At 35.6% G+C, this 20,762-nt stretch overlaps 1 pseudogene; it reads left to right on the top strand.

Annotated features, from left to right (window-relative positions):
* The first annotated feature begins 6,625 nt into the window (after positions 1-6,625).
* LOC114386135 lies at positions 6,626-20,456 on the top strand (annotated as a pseudogene).
* Positions 20,457-20,762: the final 306 nt, after the last annotated feature.

Here is a 20,762-nt window from a genome sequence, read left to right as displayed (position 1 = left end):
CACAACTGCATTCATATACATGCAAACTTATATAACACTAATAATTTATTAATTAAGCTTTTCCGGTACCTAATTGATTCTTTTCTTCTTCTCGTCACTGTTCCCATGAAATGAAGCAAAGAATAATCACAAACGTGTCTGAGGGAAGACACAATATTCGATCTATACTTTAATATTTCTGAAATAAGATTGTGGATACTTTGATTACTTTTCCCACCCAGGAAAAAAAAAAAAAAATGAACGTATAACCTACAAAAGGCATATGGCAATCCTGGTTGTATAAAGCTAAATGTATTTTGCGACCATCAATTCACAGCCATAATGCTTCTGTCTTTTTGGGCTGATGTATCATGTTCTTAAAGTATATAATATGTCTTTTAATATATGATTGATAAAAGCTATACGTTAATGATTTTGTTATTACTTTTTTTTTTTGCTGCAAGGGAGGGGTAAACACCCCACTCCCAACCTTAATTTATTAATCCCTATGAGAGGAATGCATGGAAATTACATCACCCATGAGGGTTGCAGAAATAAAAACAGGAATAGAATCAAAGAGCCTAAGCTCCTCCACCATAGACAATCCGTACTTTGCTATTCCTTGAGCCATCAAATTTGCTTCACCATCAACACAACCAATGTGGCACTTGTTGTAACATTCTATTTTTCGTAAAATAAATTAAAAATATTTTTTTATTTAAAAATAAATATGTAAATATATGAATACATGATTTTAATGATATCAAAGAAGAATCAAACAAGTTTGCTTCAAAGGATAAACACTACTTCAAGATTAATACAAGGTTGCTTCAACAAGTAAAGCCTTGCTTCAAGATTAACTCAAGATCAAGCCTTACCTCAAAACAAAATGTTTCCAAGACATCCAAGGCTATGGTAATCGATTACCAGGCAGTGTAATTAATTACCAGAAGACAATTTTGAAAAGTAGTTGTTAAAAAGGGTTTTGAATTTGAATTTTGAACCTGTAATCGATTATCAGATGTTTGTAATCAATTACCAGCAACGAAATTCTCGAAATTCAAATTCAAAAGTCACGACCCTTCAAAATATAGTTGTTTAATCGATTACCATAAATCTGTAATCAATTACCAATAAAAAATTTCAAAAAAAGCTTTTTGAAAAGACACATCTCTTCAAACCATTTTGAAAAGGCACGAAGGGCCTATATATATGTGTGTCTGACTTCAAAAAGCAAGAGAGAGATATTCTAAGAGAATTTCATTGTCAAATGCTCTCTCAACAACTCTTGGGCAAACACTTGCAAATCTATTTAGAGTTCATCCAGAAACATCAAATTGTATTATCCACTCTAAAGGAGAGAAATCTTTATATTCATCTTAGAAAGTAAGTTGTAATCAAAGAGACTGGTTGTCTCTTGAAGTGTGAGTTTTCTGAACACAAGGGAAAGAAATTCCTTGGGTGTTCAGAAGTTGTAAAAAGGTTTTTTTTTTTTTTTTATACAAAGTTAGTGGAAATCTCAAGTGGGTTGCTTGAGGACTGGATGTAGGCACAGGAAGTGATCGAACCAGTATAAATCGAGTTTTTATTTCTCTCTTCCCTTATCTCGTTTATTTTATTGCAATCAATTTTTCCTTGCACGTTTAAAAGAACATTATTAAATTGATTGCTTCTTGTTCTAAGCCTATCTTTTAAAAGGGGGGGGGGGGGTTAAAAGTTTGTTAGTGGGAATTTTGAAACTTAATTCACCCCTCCCCTCTTAAGTTATTGAGGTCACTTGTTCAACAAAATAGATTTTTAGAAAAATGATAGAATTTTTTATAATTAAATAAATAAGAAGAAATAAATTTATTAATTAAAATAACAGTTTGAAAGAAAATAAAAAAAGATATTTTATTTATTCATTTGGTAGGAAATAAAATAGAGTTCTTTTTTATAAAACAAATAAATAAATAGATTAAATAATAGGCTGAGAGTATCCTAGTTATAAATAGAGGCATATTAGGTCAGTTTTCAGACTGACGATACATCTCTACACTTTCTGTTCCTCTCAAATTTCGTTTTTCCTTCTTCCTCTCCTAAAACCCTATCTTTTTCTCACATACACCCAAATCTGTCTCAATAAAACTAGGATCCTAGACTTGTTAATTGTTGAATCTTTCATGAAATTTGGACACCAGGTTTGCAATTCATTTTTCCATATCTTCACCGTTCAAATTTTCAAACTAAAATCTGGGGATGAAGCAATACTCATCGCACGCAGACAACGAAATGAAGGTTTCAATATCTTCTCTTTCTCTCTAACGCTTGAAAATCATAGTAGAGCAACCAGAGGAAAAACTTAAGGAATTTTAAGAAACCGCTAGAGATTCTGCTATCGTTACTGGAATATACATGTGAGTTCTTAGAGGTAAGAGATGAGTTTATCGCAGTTGGGGGTTAGAATGAAAATGTGTAGGGATCCTTAGAGGATTAAATTGGGGTTTATTTTGGGATATTTATTGAATTATAATTTTCCCTTTATGATTATAAATACGATATTATTGTGTTTGACGAACCAATTGATATTCTAATGCGAATTGGTTGATAAACTTGAGTGCTCTTGGTGTTTTCGTGTTTTTGACCTTTGATTTTGATTCATTGATTTTAATATGATTGTGTGGAATTTTTTGAGGGATTTTACTCCCCATGTTGTATAAATTGTTATATTAAGATTATAAAATGGTGATTCAAATTGTGAGTAAGTGACAAATTAAACCCGTGATGAATGGTGAGATACATGTGTATTGAGATGTTGTGTGTATTGAGTTGTGAGCTATGAACTGTGCAATCACACAATTGTAAGACCCTTTAAGGGTGACAAATTTTGTCATGACAAGTATTGTGATGAGATCCACTGTAGGAACCCGACAAGTTGAATTGCTTTGAGGCGCAACGAGTTAAAATGACTTTGAAAGCAATTGAGTAGTTGTGTGTATTGCATAGTTCACAGGTAAAGTGTATATGATTCAGGAGATGTGATAACATGCTACTTTGGGATTATACCATTGTGATTGAGACCGAGTGTATGTGATAAATTAAGTATGTATTGACTTGTAATATATATGTACATTGAGATATTGTGTGCATTGAGTTGTGAGTTATGAACTATATAATCACACGACTGTAAAACCCTTTAAGAGTGACGAGCTAATGTGTGACGAGTATTGTGATGGGAACCACTGTGGTGATTCGACGAGTTTAATCACAAGAATGATGAGATAAAATTATTTTGAGAACAATTGAGGAGTCACGTGTTTTATATAGTTCATAGATAGAGTTTGTGTGCTAAAGTGTTTTCTGGGTTGGATCTGAATCAGGAGGGAGAGGTCCTGACGGACTCTTCGGAGTGTAGGCCTTAGGGGTAAATACACCCGGTTTAAGTGCTCCTTTAAGCTTGTGCTGATCCCACATGGTTGGAGCATTCTCGCAAAACAGTGTGACCCTGACTGGTCTCCCTATGATTTTACCTAGTGAGAGTGGCCTGACTTATTAGTGTGTGGTTTGTCTTGTCATGTACTCCTAGGCGCCTGACGAGATTTTTCACTGACATGTTACCACATTGCATATAGGATTGAGTCTTAGTGTATCTGTCTCATAACACTTATGTATTGATCCTTGAGTACCTGAATGATGTGAAAATAAATGAGGTGTGTTGTATTGAAGTATGGTGTTACGCGACAGGTAGTGGAATGACATGAACTGTGTTTAAGTAAGTTATATTTCATTTATATGATATGTATATCTATGTTTTCTTGTTTCTCTCTATTAGTTAGGAATGTGATAACTCATTCCCCGTGTGCTATTTGTGTTTGGATCCTGTGATGATCTCGGACTTTGTGTTCATGAGAGCAGATGGTTAGGTGGATGACTATGAAGAACCTCATGCTAAAGGATGCTGAAAGATAATGTTCTGATAGGATGTGACATTGGGATATAGGTTTTTATATTAATTGCATGAAGTCTTGGACGACCTTGTTTTGAGCTGAGATGATTTTATTATTTATTTGGACAAGTTCTATTATGATGTTAGAAAAGTGAATGTGAGCCTTTTACCCTTTTAAAATTCTTTTATTTAAATGTGTTTTAAAAACTTTTAATTAATTCTGATTTCTTATTCCTTTTATTATTAATACATATATGTGAGGGGTAAAGGATGTCACGAATCTTACCACTAAGGCGTTGGAACTCTTGGAATAAGGAGAAAAGAGGACACTACTTCACATGGATTTGAAACCAAGGACACCACACCCTGGGAATCAAAATCGAGAATGATATTCCTATAACCAAGTTGGTAGGCAAACTTCAAGCCGTGCACAAACGCCCATACTTCCACCAGCAAATAAACTCCTAGCCAGGGCACAAACAAAAGTTGATAAAAAAAACTACCCTTAGAGTTCCTCAACACGCTACCATATTAGATGAGAGAACTAGAAATGAATCCATTGTAAATTAGTGAATGATTTAACGATTGCTACATATACACCAACTTGGAACTAATACTACTAAAAATAATCTTTTCAACTAAAAGCCTTCTATCATTCCTTAATTAGTAATAATAATAATAATCTCATACATAAATGTATAATGTATATATTCTAAGTTAGGTGATTTTATTTTTGAATGAATTAATTAGAGGTTTGTGTGGATGTATATATATTCAGGAAATTATCGGATAGAAGTGCGAAGATGTGCAAGGAGAAATTCGAGAACATTTACAAGTAACATAGGAGAACCAAAGAAGGTAGTTTTGGAAAATCAAATTGTGCAGAAAGGTGTGGAAGCAAAGCTTCATGATGAATCAACAATGATTCAAAGGTGTTTTGATGATAACAATGATGACAACAAAAGATGATGACAAAAGTGATGAACAAAAAGCTCAAGTGAATCAAAGAACATCCATCTCAAGTGAATCAAAGAATATCCATCTCAAGTGAATCAAAGAACATCCATCTCAAGAGAATCAAGAACAAGTCAAGAGTTCAAGAATCAAGAAGAATTCAAGACTCAAGAAGAAAGCCTACAATCAAGAATCAAGATTCAAGATTCAAGATCTCAAGAATCAAGATCAAGATTCAAGACTCAAGATTCAAGAATGAAGAAAAGACTCAATCAAGATAAGTATTAAAAAGTTTTTTCAAAACTTTGAATAGCACATGAGTTTTTGACAAAACCTTTACCAAAGAGTTTTTACTCTCTGGTAATCAATTACCATATTGTTGTAATCGATTACTAGTAGCAAAATAAGTTTGAAAATGTTTTCAAACTGAATTTACAACGTTCCAAATATTTTCAAAAGGCTGTAATTGATTACAATGTTTTGGTAATCGATTACCAGTGTCCTTGAACGTTGAAATTCAAATTTAAATGTGAAGAGTCACATTGTTTCACTCAAAAAAGCTTTGTGTAATCGATTACACATATTTGGTAATCGATTACCAGTGTTTGTTTCTGAAAAATCTAAAGATGTAACTCTTCAAAAAGGTTTTGACTTTTTCAAATGGGTTTTAAGTTTTTCTAAAAGTTATAACTCTTCTGAATGGTCTTCTTGATCAGACATGAAGAGTCTATAAAAGCAAGGCTTTGTTTTGCATTTTGAATCAATCATTTTCCAATCTTTCTAACAAACTCATACAATCTTTTACAAGCCTTGAATATCTTGAAATCTCTTTGAACTTCTTCTTCTTCTTTGTACCAAAAGCTTTCTGAAGTTTTCTGGTTTTCCAAACCTTGAAAACTTCTGCTATTCATCCTTTTCATTCTCTTCTCCCTTTGCCAAAAAGAATTCGCCAAGGACTAATCGCCTGAATTCTTTTTGTGTCTCTCTTCTCTCTTTTCCAAAAGAAGGAAGGACTAACCGCCTGAATTCTTTTGTGTCTCCCTTCTCCCTTGTCAAATAATTCAAAACGACACAGTCTGAGAATTCTTTTGATTCTTCCCATTCCCTAATACAAAAGCGTTCAAAGGTTTAACCGCCTGAGAATTCTTTTGTATCCCCATTCACAAGTATCGAAGGTGTAACAGCTTGAGATCTTTGTCTTAACACATTGGAGGGTACATCCTTTGTGGTACAAGTAGAGGGTATATCTACTTGGGTTTGACTGAGAACAAGAGAGGATACATCTCTTGTGGATCAGTTCTAGTGGATGGTACATCCACTAGGTTCAAAGAGAACAAGGGAGGGTACATCCCTTATGGATCTTTGCTTGTAAAAGGTTTTTTACAAGGTTGAAAGAAACCTTAAGGACCGCAGGTCGCTTGGGGACTGGAGGTAGGTACGGGTTTGTGCTGAACCAGTATAAAAATCCTTGTGTGTTTGTTTCCTTCTTCCCTACTCTTTTACTTTCCGCTGTGCATTTAATTTCCGCTTTTACTTTCTGTTAAATTTCTCTTCCACTCCTCTTTCTCTTAACAATTTAGTAAAAGCCTTAAAAGAGTAATTTTTAATTGGTAAAGTTCTAGGAATAATTAATTCAACCCCCCCCCTTCTTAATTATTCTGAGGCCGCTCGATCCAACAAAAGGTAGTAAACTCAGCTGCGACAACACTTAGGTATTGGAAGTTCAGCTTCCTAGGAAAAAGGTAGTAAACTCAGCCGCTTTCTGGAATGGGCTGTAGGGCAGAAGCTGAAAATATTGTGAGAGGTGGTTTATCAAATAGAAAGCCATATTTTAAATTATTTTTTGGCTGTTCAGGAAATCCATTTTTGGTTTTGATTTGATTCAAATTTTTATTTTCTTCTTTCACTTTATATGATTTATGCTTTTTTTTTCTGGACAAATATTATATGGTTTATGTATAACTATCAAACTTTGCAATTCTCTATAGAAGGGCTTCTCAAACTTGAGCTGTTCTTTGAAATTGCAGAGAACAAGGAGGATTACAACAAGTTCTATGAGGCTTTCTCCTAGAACTTGAAGCTTGGTATCCATGAGGATTCACAGAACAAGGGAAAGATTGTTGAATTGCTTAGGTACCACTCCACCAAGAGTGGTGATGAGATGACAAGCCTCAAGGATTACGTGACTAGGATGAAGGAAGGTTAGAGTGAAATCTAATACATCACAGATGAAAGCAAGAAGGCCGTTGAGAACTCTCCATTGTTGGAGAAGTTGAAGAAGAAGGGATACGAGGTTCTTTATATGGTTGATGCCATTGATGAATATCACTACTACAAAAGCAACTTTCTACGTCGGGGATTCGATGACGGTTGCATACAACCGTCTTAGAAGGTGAACCGGTGGCATGTTCGTAATTAAGGGCATGAGAACGACATCGTTTGCCGCTACCCGTCGTAGACATGCAGTCAGCGTGGCAATTTGTATTTACCTGGCTAACTTACAAAGACAGTTTTGTGGAAAAAACCGTCTTTGTATCGTTAATGGTAACACGTGCCAAACACGTGAGTGGGACGACGAGTATACAAAGACGGTGGTGTGTTGAGACCGTCTTTGTTTTTGTTAGTACTTTCAGGTGGCAGCCACGTGATTCGAGGATTTAAAATACAAAGACGGTCTAATCCACAGACCCGTCTTTGTATTGTTGGTGGTTTCACGTGTAGGCCATGTGATTTGAGGCGTTAAAATACAAAGATGGTCTTATCCAGATACCCGTCTTTGTATTGTTAAGGTAGAAACACGTCATCATCTTCGTCATTTAGATACAAAGACGGTCTTGCGCCAAGACCTGTCTTCGTATTGTTGGTGGTTTCACGTGGAGATCACGTGATTTAAGGCGTTAAAATACAAAGACGGTCTTATTCGAAGAGCCATCTTTGTATGTTTTGTAGTGACACGTGGTAGACCCCTGATGTTTGATTTTGTTGTCATTCAAAGACGGTCTTTGCTAAGACCCGTCATTGTATCTGAAATGGTATCATGTGGCCGGCACGTGCTTGTTACTTTCTCTTACTTTGGCGTGCCCTATCTCTTCTTTGCTCAAAATTACGACACAATTACTCTCAAATTGGCGCCCTAGCTAGGTACAGAGAGCATCGTCTCCGACAAAGAGCATCGTCTCCATTGCATCTTCTTCCGTTTGCAGCCACCGCCGACAAAGGTAAGGCTGCATTTAGATCTTGTTTGTGTATCCCTTCATTTGCATGTCTTATATTCCTTCATTCATTTGACGATTTTGTTTCTTTGTCGTCTCAGGCCATTAGTTGTTGGTGGTGGTCTACATCGTCGTAAAGCTGTGTCCCATAAAAGGTAAGGTTTATAACATTGTAGTGTTTAATGTTTGTATGCACATTGTATGGACAAAGTTGGTTCCATAAGGTAAGATACATTGTGTGTTTTGTGAGAGAAACTCTGATTTTTGTTTATCTTTTTATGTAATCTGAAGCTGTTAAATTTTTTTCTTTTTTTGCGTTTCAGTGAGGTTTATGTGGGCCTTTCATTAGTGTTGTCATCCTGTGCCAGATTATCACTTTCATTGAGCATTTTTTGGTCTAAGTTAGTACACTCAACTTTATCAATCCCCTAATGTTTAATTTGAGCTTCAGATTTATTGTCTTTATCATTAGTAGTCTCTGTAATTGAATTAGCTGGAGAATAAATTATATATAAGTATCTTCTTTATAAAAGTTTTAATTGAATTACATAACTTAATTCATTTATTTTATAATTGAGTTCTAGCTTTCGTCTAATTGTATCATAAAGACCTAATTAATTTCTTAATCCATTATTGTCATGTTTAGTTTGCATTGAATATTAGCACATTTGTAAGTCATATTTGAACATATTTAAGTCAATATTGTCACTTATGCGCAGGTTTAATTTAGAACCCCACTTAACCAAGTTGTTGCTCAAGTAATATTTTGACTTATGTAGATTCATTTAATTCAAGTATTATTTCTCCCCTCTTTAAGCTTCGTTCTCTATAATATTTTTACTTTGGGACAACTCCTCCTTAGCAAGTTCAGCAGCTTGTAGTGCAACTGACTTCTCTTGCAATTCAATCAAACATTTGTCAAGCTCACCGGATTTATCAGCCAGAGACTTCTTTAATGAATGTCGTTGTTGTACCAATGGCTTTCCTTTTGTCACAGCCATGCTAGACAAATGGCCTCAGTTATCTTAAGAAGGGGGGGGGGGGGTTGAATTAAGATAACAAGAACTATTCCCCAATTTAAAATTTCGCTCTCTCTTTTTAGATTAACAATGCACCCTTAACATGAATTACTCAAAAGACAATTCAGAACAAACTTCTTTAAAGGCAAAAGATAAATAGCAATAAATAAAAGAAGTTTAAGGGAAGAGAGAAATGCAAACTTGATTTATACTGGTTCGGTCACTTCCTGTGCCTACGTCCAGTCCTCAAGCAACCAACTTGAGATTTTCCACTCTCTTTGTAAAATCCTTTTACAAAGTCTGAATCACACAGGGACAACCCTTCCTTTGTGTTCAAGAATCCTTTACAACAAGAGACCCTCGGTCTCTTAACCCCTTTTTAGAAGTAAAAAAGAAAAGAAGAATAAATCTCTCTTGAAAGAGACAGATTGTACAATGAAGATCAATCACAATTCCTTATTTGAATATGCAAGTGTTTGACCAAGGAATCTTTGAGAGGATAAGACATTTCAATTTAGAAAAACTCTCATAATCTTTTTAGAGGATAAAACTTTTTGGGCAATAAAAAACTCTCTCTGAATTCGTGTTTCCAAGTCACATATAAATAGACCTTTGATGACCATTCATAAACCATTTGAATAGATGTGACTCTTGAAAGTTATTTTCTGAAAATCTCCTCTGGTAATCGATTACAATATTTGTGTAATCGATTACATGCTTTAATATTTGAATTAAAACGTTTATTAACTGCTGGTAATCGATTACCAATATGGTGTAATCGATTACACAGTCTAAAATTTGAATTCAAATATTTAGTAGCTGTTGTAAACCATTTTTGGCCACTGGTAATCGATTACATCCTCTGGTAATCGATTACCAGAGAGTAAATCTCTTAAAAAACACTTTTTAACTCAAATTACTTGGCCAAACCTTTTGCTAAATCAATTAGGAATTCCCTTCCTAAAATACTAGTGATCATCTTGATGTTGTGGCTTGTATTCTTGAATCATTTGCATCATTTGCATCAAATCATCATGATCATCATCAAAACATCAAAGTCATTTGCTTCTACAATCTCCCCCTTTTTGATGATGACAATATAAGTCCTGAAATCAAGATTCAAGCTAACAATGTATATATATAAAATTTGCGTTAACTCCCCCTATGTTTTGGAATTGATGATCACTTGATTTCTAACTTTTATCACTTGATTTCTAAGCTTTTTTATCATCATCATAACACCAAAGATCTTCTACAATCTCCCCAAAACACCAAAGATCTTCTACAATCTCCCCCTTTTTGATGATGACAATCCCTGAAATCAAGACAAACCATATACAAGATGATAGCACGTTCACACAACCCTTACTCCCCCTATCTTTTGGCATGTATGCCTATGCCTAACTTTAATGATTTTAATTGATTTCTAACCCAAGTTCTCTCAAGTTCTCTCCCCTTTTGGCAACATCAAAAAGAACTAAACAACACAATCAAAATCCAAACAGAGCCAAACATTAAACCAAAATAAATCCATACATTGTCATAACCAACCAATGCAAAGTCCAGAAATATAATAATAGTGCAAGAGTATGATAACTAGAGCAACAAAAAGCCAAATACACGGCGATAAAACAAAGCACTAATAATACTTAATTACTAATAAGACTTAGTCATAATAATAACAATTAAGCTAAGAGGATGATGGAGGCGGTGGTGGTGGATCAAAGCAAGTACGGATGAAGGAGACATCTTCTTCAACTTGTGTGAGGCGAATATCCATGCCGGCAAAGCGTGTATCCAATGAGTCGAAACGTTCACCAACATAAGAACGAAGGCCTCGTAATTCGGTAAGGACTTCATTCAGGAGTGCTGAATCTTCACGCTAAGGAGGAGGTGAAGGAGTACGCTCATCTTGAGGAGGGAGTGCATCTTTCTTCAGCCATTTGACCATTCCGATCCTTACGGTAACCAAAGGAAGTCACAGCACCAGCACCAATTGCAAAGGAACGCTTGACTTGAACAAATGGCTCATCATCAAGCGGAATTTGAAAATGATGCAGAAACAAAGTTATCAACTGTGGATAACGTAGAGGTGCATTGGCCCGTAATGCCTTATGCATTCGGTACCGAACCAAATGGGCCCAGTCGATCTGACGATCGGTGAGAAAAGCCCACATCAGAATCAAATCCTCCTCAGAGGCTTGCGCTAAATTTGAAGACTAGGGAAGCAAAATTCTAATAATGATAGTGCATGATGCGATTATCAAAAGTTAATGATCTGGCCAGCAATCTACCGGTCATTTCAGCCTGGTCATTGCAGACCATACGGCGAGCATCATGACTAGAATAATCAAATTTCCAGTCATCAACAATGGTGCCCTCAAAAGGTGCACCTTGACTGGGTAAATGAGTTAAAGAAAAGAATAAGGACTGATTAATGATCATAGGAATACCATGCACCTCAGAGGAAATAATGTCATCCTAAATTTTCAAATTGCAGTAGAAGACCTTTACAAGTTCAGGATAATGTGGCAGTTTTAATGACATGAAATCAACAAGGCCAGAATTTTGAAACACTTGATAGCAATCAAACGTTTCATCGTTAAAGAACTCTACGTCTAGGTACTTAGGGTCTAATATGATCCTAGAAAAAAATTTGAGAAAGGTACTGTAGACGCTGATCATCGGAAGAAAGCAATGTTGATGATCTTGGAGATGATAAAGATGGATGAGTAGGTGCTGTGGATGCTTCAGATGGTCCGTGGCGGCGATGGGCAGCAGCAGCAACGGTGGAGGATGATCCCTTTCTCTTCTTTGATGGCTCTGCCATTTGATGAAGTTTTTGTGGATTTTAATTGGTGGAAGTGAAAGAGGTGTGAAAAAGAGGAAGATTGGGCTTTACGGGATGTGATTTGGTGAAGAATTGAGTGAGATTCGAAGATTTGAAGTTTTAGGTATGGAGGAGACGTGAAAGGAGGCTGTGGCTGCGCAGCAGCTCTGATTTCGTGAATATTTATAGATGAGGACGAATTGTAATCGATTACAGGGATTGGTAATCGATTACAGGACCAATAAGCCTACTGGTAATCGATTACAAGATGTTGTAATCGATTACAGGCTGCCTGTTCTTGTGTAATCGATTACACTAGATGGTAATCAATTACCAGAGCATAAACTAGGCTAGTTCCTCTAAAGAAACCTATGTTTATGCTAAATACATCTAACACTATCAATCATCATCACTAATATGTATTTAATTCATTCAAACAAGTATTAATCAAACAATTAACACACACCAATCAAATATAATCAAATACTTACAATTAAACACAATCAAACAAAAGCAATCATCAAAACATAATCAAAGACAATCAACAAACTTTACCTATCCAAATCACTAAGGTCTAAAAGGCCTAATTCTCTTCTTATTGAAAAGAATATATCCTTTGGGAGAGGTTTTGTTAAGATATCAGCAAACTCTAGCAAACAATCTCCCTTTAGAACATGGTCTCTTAGAAAATGGTGCCTAATTTCTATATGTTTTGTTCTAGAATGTTGTACAGGGTTTTTGGATAGATTTATGGCACTAGTATTATCACACCTAATAGGTATGCGATCAAGAAGGATACCACAGTCAGATAATTGTTGCTTCATCCATAAAATCTGTGCACAACAACTGTCGGCAGAGATATACTCTGCTTCAACAGTGGATAAAGCAACACAGTTTTGTTTCTTGCTATGAGACAAGAGCCGATCCAATGAATTGACAAGTTCCACTTGTGCTTTTTCTATCAGTTTTAGATCCGGCAAAATCAGAATCAGAATATCCTATTAAGTTACGTGTTGAATTCTTAGGATACCATAATCCTAAATTGATTGTACCTAATAGATATCTCATAATTCTCTTTACTGCACTCAAATGTGATTGTTTGGGGTTGGATTGAAACCTAGCACACATGCATACACTAAACATAATATCAGGTCTACTAGCAGATAAATAGAAAAGAGATCCGATCATATCTCAATATTGTTTCATGTCTATAGACTGACCAGATTCATCTTTATTTAAGTAACAGCTAGTGCTCATTGGTGTAGCCATGTGTTTTGCACTTTCCATCCCAAATATTTTGATCAATTCCATGCAATACTTGGCTTGATTGATGAATATACCTTCTTGAGTTCGCTTGATTTGTAATCCCAGGAAGTACTTTAGTTCTCCCATCATTGACATTTCAAATTCACTTTGCATATCAAGGGAGAACTCCTTGCACAATGAATCATTAGTGGATCCAAAAATTATATCATCAACATATATTTGAACCAGCAAAATATCATTATGATTTCTCTTTATGAATAATGTGGTATCCACTTTTCCTCTAGAAAATTATTTTTCTAGGAGAAAATTACTTAAACGTTCATACCATGCCCTAGGGGCTTGTTTCAAACCATAAAGAGCCTTTTGTAATTTATAAACATGGTTTGGTTTATCAGGAATTTCAAAACCAGGGGGTTGTTCAACATATACCTCTTCTTGAATTAAACCATTTAGAAAGGCACTCTTAACATCCATTTGATAAAGTTTAAAGTCCATTATGGATGCATATGCCAAAAGCATTCTAATGGCTTCTAATCTTGCAACAGGAGCATATGTTTCTTCATAGTCTATTCCCTCTTCTTGATTATATCCTTTTGCTACTAACCTGGCTTTATTTCTAATAATTATACCATGTTCATCTAATTTATTTCTAAAAACCCATTTTGTTCCTATGACAGGATAATTTTCAGGTTTTTCTACATAACTATAAAAAAAATATTAATGAAAATCAAATATTTAAGGAGTAAACAAGCATCAAAACTCATTCAAAAGTTAACAAAAGTCATCAAAGTAATCAATCAAAGATCATCAAAGTAATCAATCAAAGACAAGTGACCTGTTTGTATCATTTGATATTACTTGTTGGGCTTGTTGATCAAGTGGCCTTTGTTTGTTGAATAAACTTTGATGCATGCCATGTATTTGGAGAAATTGCTATCAATGTATCACTTTTGCTCTTCTCTGTTTTCATAGTCTTTCATCATGATACCCAGATTTATGATTTTATTTTTCTGAATCACTTGAAGAATTTTTTTTTTATTTTTTATTTTCTTCCCAAGTGATCTATGTTTTCTTTTCTTTCTTTTCTTTGAGATTCCTCTTGTCGGATTTTTCAATTCTTCTTTCAAAGACAAGATAATTGGATCTCATGTGCCCAGGTTGATTACTTTCATAGCATGATGGGGCTAAGGAGGAGTCTTCTTCTTTCTTCTTTGTATTGATGTTTGATTTCCTTTTATTGTTTTTGTTTCTCAGAAGTTTATTGAACCTTTTCACAAAGAGTCTGAAATCATCATCATCTTCTTCTGTTTCAGTCAAGTCCTCTTTGTCACTTTCTTTTTGAATAAAAAATGATGAGGCTCTGAGTGCTATTCCTTTTCTCTTTATATCATTCTCTTCATGTTGATGGAGTCTCATAAGTTCCATTTCATGTTCTTGAAGTTTTCCAAAGAGAGTGGCAAGAGATATATTAGTGAGATCTCTTAATTCTGCAATTGCTATTACTTTTGGTTGCCATTGCCTGCTTAAACATCTCAACACTTTGTTAATAAGATCTTCATTAGGAAATATTTTTCCCAATTTTGCAAGATGATTAACTATATGAGTAAATCTCTTTTGCATATCTTCTATGGTCTCATATTGAAACATTTTGAAAAGTTCATATTCATGTGTGAGAGTGTTTATTCTAGATCTCTTGACATCAGTTGTGCCTTCATAGGTTACTTGTAATGTATCCCACATTTCTTTTGCATTTTTACAATTTGAGACTCTAAAAAATTCATCCATGCCTAATGCAGAAGTGATTATATTTTTGGCCTTTGAATTGTATTGAACCTTTCTTTTTTCATCATCATTCCATTCTTCTCTTGATCTTTCTATAGTTGCATTTCCCACTACCTTTGTAGGAATAAAAGGACCAACTTCAATGGCATCCCATATATTTAAATCTATGGCCTCAATAAGGATCTACATTCGGGTTTTCCAATAGTAATAACCCTCGCCATTGAACATAAGAGGCCTATTAATAGAATTTCCCTCAAGAAATGGAAAGTTGGATGAGGCCATTTCAATTCTTGAAGTTTTTAAACTTTATACAAGAATCCTGCTCTGATACCACTTGTTAGACAAATGGCCTTAGTTATCTTAAGAAGGGGGGGGGGGGGGGGTTGAATTAAGATAACAAGAACTATTCCCCAATTTAAAATTTTGCTCTCTCTTTTTAGATTAACAATGCACCCTTAACATGAATTACTCAAAAGACAATTCAGAACAAACTTCTTTAAAGGCAAAAGATAAATAGCAATAAATAAAAGAAGTTTAAGGGAAGAGAGAAATGCAAACTTGATTTATACTGGTTCGGTCACTTCCTGTGCCTACGTCCAGTCCTTAAGCAACCAACTTGAGATTTTCCACTCTCTTTGTAAAATCCTTTTACAAAGTCTGAATCACACAGGGACAACCCTTCCTTTGTGTTCAAGAATCCTTTACAACAAGAGACCCTCGGTCTCTTAACCCCTTTTCAGAAGTAGAAAAGAAAAGAAGAATAAATCTCTCTTGAAAGAGACAGATTGTACAATGAAGATCAATCACAATTCCTTATTTGAATATGCAAGTGTTTGACCAAGGAATCTTTGAGAGGATAAGACATTTCAATTTAGAAAAACTCTCTTAATCTTTTTAGAGGATAAAACTTTTTGGGCAATAAAAAACTCTCTCTGAATTCGTGTTTCCAAGTCACATATAAATAGACCTTTGATGGCCATTCATAAACCATTTGAATAGATGTGACTCTTGAAAGTTATTTTCTGAAAATCTCCTCTGGTAATCGATTACAATATTTGTGTAATTGATTACAGGCTTTAATATTTGAATTAAAACGTTTATTAACTGCTGGTAATCGATTACCAATATGGTGTAATCGATTACACAGTCTAAAATTTGAATTCAAATATTTAGTAGCTGTTGTAAACCATTTTTGGCCACTGGTAATCGATTACATCCTCTAGTAATCGATTACCAGAGAGTAAATCTCTTGAAAAACACTTTTTAACTCAAATTACTTGGCCAAACCTTTTGCTAAATCAATTAGGAATTCCCTTCCTAAAATACTAGTGATCATCTTGATGTTGTGGCTTGTATTCTTGAATCATTTGCATCATTTGCATCAAATCATCATGATCATCATCAAAACATCAAAGTCATTTGCTTCTACAATCTCCCCTTTTTTGATGATGACAATATAAGTCCTGAAATCAAGATTCAAGCAAACAATGTATATATATAAAATTTGCGTTTACTCCCCCTATGTTTTGGAATTGATGATCACTTGATTTCTAACTTTTATCACTTGATTTCTAAGCTTTTTGATCATCATCATAACACCAAAGATCTTCTACAATCTCCCCAAAACACCAAAGATCTTCTACAAGGCATATTAAGCTTTTCTTTCGTATTAGCACATTTAGCCTTTTCCTGCTCGAGTTCTATTTTCAATTTTCCAAGTTCAGTATTTAATGTCCCTATCATTACCTTTTCCTTTCCAAGCTCATCAACAAGGTTAAGGGTAGAGCCTTAAGAGTGACATTTTCAGTGTCACACACATAGTAACTGTAGAGCCTTCTTGTTCCACTTTCTCAAGTAATCAAAGGACAAGTAGATGTGTTCTGGGATGGCAACTAGGCTTAGAAACTAGTTTCCTGTTATGTAGGCTGCAATTGGTTCCTAGCTTCACTTGATGCAGTTTGTCTGGGATCCACTTGCTTAGCTACCAATATGTAAAATGTTTTTAGGTACCTCTGGTACTCAATTAATATATATTTTTATTCTTTGCTGATAAAAAAAGGACAAGTATTTATTTAAAACACATGTGAATTGCCCTCCCTTGTATATGTATCCTTCTTTCCTTTTGAGACATTGTTGGCAAAGCTTGACCCCATTACTTTGTCCGCAACGTGGATTCACCTCTTTTCAACTTGCACCAGCGCCTAATGGAGACAGTGCCTGCAACGTGGATTCACCTCTTTGCGTTATAATATTTGCTCGGTCTTGAATCCCAACACAATAAAGACATTTTGTCAGTTTCTTCATAAACTTAAGTGTCAATTCAGATTGTTATTATAATTTTGTGCCTGCAATTCCTCTGTTTACTGTCCTAAAAGTTAAATGTTACCCGTTAGCCCAACACAATGATCATCAACCTTCACAGGCCTTTATCTTTTATGTCAATAATCAATTCTTGGTAGTTATCCCTAGTCTAAAGTATTAAATTAGAATTTCCTTTTCGATAAAAAAATTTATTTTATTACTAAAACATCATATGAAGTGCAACATAGGGACTAAAAGGTACAACTTACTGTGGGTTTCATCTCATAAGCAGGTGGTTCAAGGATGTAGTCTTCATTCCTCTCAACCCCGTTAACTACAACATGCCCTTTACGAACCTGCAAATAATTGAATTAGAGATTAGTGATATTTAACAGAATAACCACTGGATGAAGCACCCCAAGAATCTGAGTTAAATTATAAATGACTTCTTACATTCATGCAAACTTTAAAGTTCGAAGACCATGTAAAAACCTACATCCTAGTTAACCAAACTTTTGAACTAGAAAAGAATAAACTTCCCTCTAAAAACAAGAACACAAGCAAGTGGTAAAACAAATCCATGCAACCTTTTAGGTACCTTAGCGACCTATTATGATTTGCACATTGTAATTTTTAAACCTTTTCTCCATTTGTTAAAAATATTGTTTGTCTGTTCATTTGCCTTAGGAAAATTTTTTGCAAACAAGGAATTGCAGCTTCTTATCTGATAATAAGCTGTTGCTGTTCTCCCTCCCATCATCGTACCTAGTATTACACAACAGCGACCATGGATCAAACTTGGATTACAGCACCTCGCATAAGCGAAGCGTATGAACACGGGGTTGAAGAGTTTTTTTTCATTTGCCCAAATAAATTCAGCAACCACAGATGCAAATTTTTTCTGCCCTTGCGTTAAATGTGTCAACGGAAGACGTCACTCGTTGAATGACATTAGATTGCATCTGATATGTGATGGCTTTAGCCCCACTTACACAAAGTAGATATGGCATGGTGAGTTGGTTGGTCATACAACAACATCTCCACCTCATCCGGTTGAGCTCGAAAGCGGAGATCGAATGGAAGACATGATACGTGATCTTGGGCAAGTGGGATTTCAGGATTTTCATGCAGATATTTATGATGATCTTCAAACAGATGCGCAGACGCTGTTGTATGTTGGATGCAAAAGCTTCAGTAGGTTATCAGTTGTGCTAGCTTTGGTTAACCTAAAGGCCAAATTTGGGTGGAGTGACAAAAGCTTCATTGAGTTGGCTTTGTTATTGAAAAATATGTTTCCTGAAGATAACACCTTACCGAAGAGTCACTACGAGGCCAAAAAGATATTATGTCCCATTGGCTTGGAGTACCGAAGAATCCATGCATGTCCGAATGATTGCCTTCTGTATAGAAATGAGTTTGTGGATATGCGATTATGCCCCACTTGCGAACTTTCACGCTACAAGGGCAACGATGGGGAACGTACTGAAGGTTCAGCCACCCCTAGTAGTCATCCAGCAAAGGTTTGTTGGTATTTCCCAATAATACCTAGGTTGAAGCGGTTGTTTGCCAGTGCAATCCTGGCTTGATACATTCATTCAGTACGAGTTTTAACAAATCCCCTGTTCCATTTTACAGTTATGAAAACAATCCTGGCTTGATACAACCAAAAAACTCTCCATATCCAGTTTCTCCAACACCACCACCAGCTTCTTCAGGTTTGTTGATGCCTGTTTATCTTTCAAAATGGTTTAAAATTGGGTAGGATAATAAGTTGAGGTGACAAGGTGATATCAGGGTCTTTACCTAATTGAATTTCATCCATACATAACCTTCAAGAGATCTTATTACAAGGTAATCAGTTTTCAGGTCCATTATCCACTGATATTGGATTCTGGCTGCATCTGAATAGGTTGGATTTCAGTGATAATCAGTTCAGTGGAGAACTGCCTGAGTCACTAGGGATGCTCAGTTCTTTGAGCTATTTCAAGGCATCAAATAATCTGTGTATCCTTAATTAAGTTGTGTCTCTTATTTTAATGAGTTTAAAATAATGAGACATTATCATGCATGTATCCTTCTAAGAACCATTTTCATCTGCTTAGGATTTTTATGTGCTTATGATGTTTTCAACTTAATTATGTGCCCTTATGATTAAATTTGACTAAATGTATATTTCTCCCCATTTTTAGGATCATGTTCATTACTAAAGGACAATTGTGCATGTACTATTCCTTGAATAGGCATCGACAAGGCTTGGATAGAAAATATAATCCTTTGTATTGCATAAATTGTTGTTTAAAAAAAATCCACGACGATTCTTTTGACACGACCGTCGTAAAACCTGCACATTTCTACGACGGTCACCATGATGACACCGTAGTAGAATTCAGCCTCTCTTACGACGGTCATGGGACAAGACCGTCGTAGAATTTACAACTAACTACGACAGTCACTTACAAAAGACCGTAGTAGTATTAAGCCTATTCTACGACGGTCTTTCTGACACAACCGTCATAGCATATAGCAAAGACTACGACGGTCTTTGGGAGCAGACTGTCGTAGAATTTGATCATGCTCTAAGACGAGCACCTACACAGGCCCGTCGTAGAGTACGATTATTCTACGACGGTGCTGTCCCCATGACCGTCATAATCTTTCATACATTCTAAGATGGGCATGTCCGACAGCCCGTCTTAGAATTGGAGAATATCTACGACAGTTTTAGCTAACCGTCGTTGAAATCATCAAAAGTTTTGACGTCGTTTGAGACGACGATGGTCGTTAATCGACATAAAATACCATTTTTAACTGACGTTGAATTCTGCTTTTGTAGTAGTGTATGCTGTTGGTCAGCTCAAGGAATTTGACGGCAAGAAGCTTGTCTCCGCCACCAAGGAAGGGCTCAAGTTTGACGAGAGTGAAGATGAGAAGAAGAGGCAAGAAGAGTTGAAGGAGAAGTTTGACAACCTCTGCAAGGTGATCAAGGAAGACAAATCCATGAAGGACCTTGTTCTGTTGCTGTTTGAGACTTCTCTTCTCCCTTCTGGTTTCAGCTGTGAAGGATCCACAAAATGTTGAAGCTTGGACTGAGCATCTACGAGGATGCAGGTGAAGCTGATGCTGACATGCTGCCACTGGAGGTGGCCGAAGCTGATGCTGAGGGCAGCAAGAGGGAGGAGGTTGATTAAACTTAAATGTGATGTGTTTCTTATTAGTAGCTTCTCTAATGCGGCAAAAGTCTTTACTTTTTTGTTGAATTTAACTAAAGCCATTGAAGTTTTCAATAAGTAAAGCAGCTTAAATCGGAAGATATTCAAAATAAAACAAGTAGAGAAAGATCTAAGTTTACTAAATTTTGATGCAGTGGCTACTTACCTTACTGGTATACACAGTGCCAACAAAATGCTTCATAGCAGAATAAAGTTGCTACACCACTATCTTCTTGCAATGCAAAAACGCACGAGGTTATCACTTCTGCAAAAATAGCATTTCAC

Source organism: Glycine soja, chromosome 15 (assembly GCF_004193775.1).
Source record: "Glycine soja cultivar W05 chromosome 15, ASM419377v2, whole genome shotgun sequence".
NCBI classification, from domain to species: domain Eukaryota; kingdom Viridiplantae; phylum Streptophyta; class Magnoliopsida; order Fabales; family Fabaceae; genus Glycine; species Glycine soja.
Note: the sequence above shows the minus strand (reverse complement) of the source record. Positions and strands in the feature narration are given on the sequence as shown.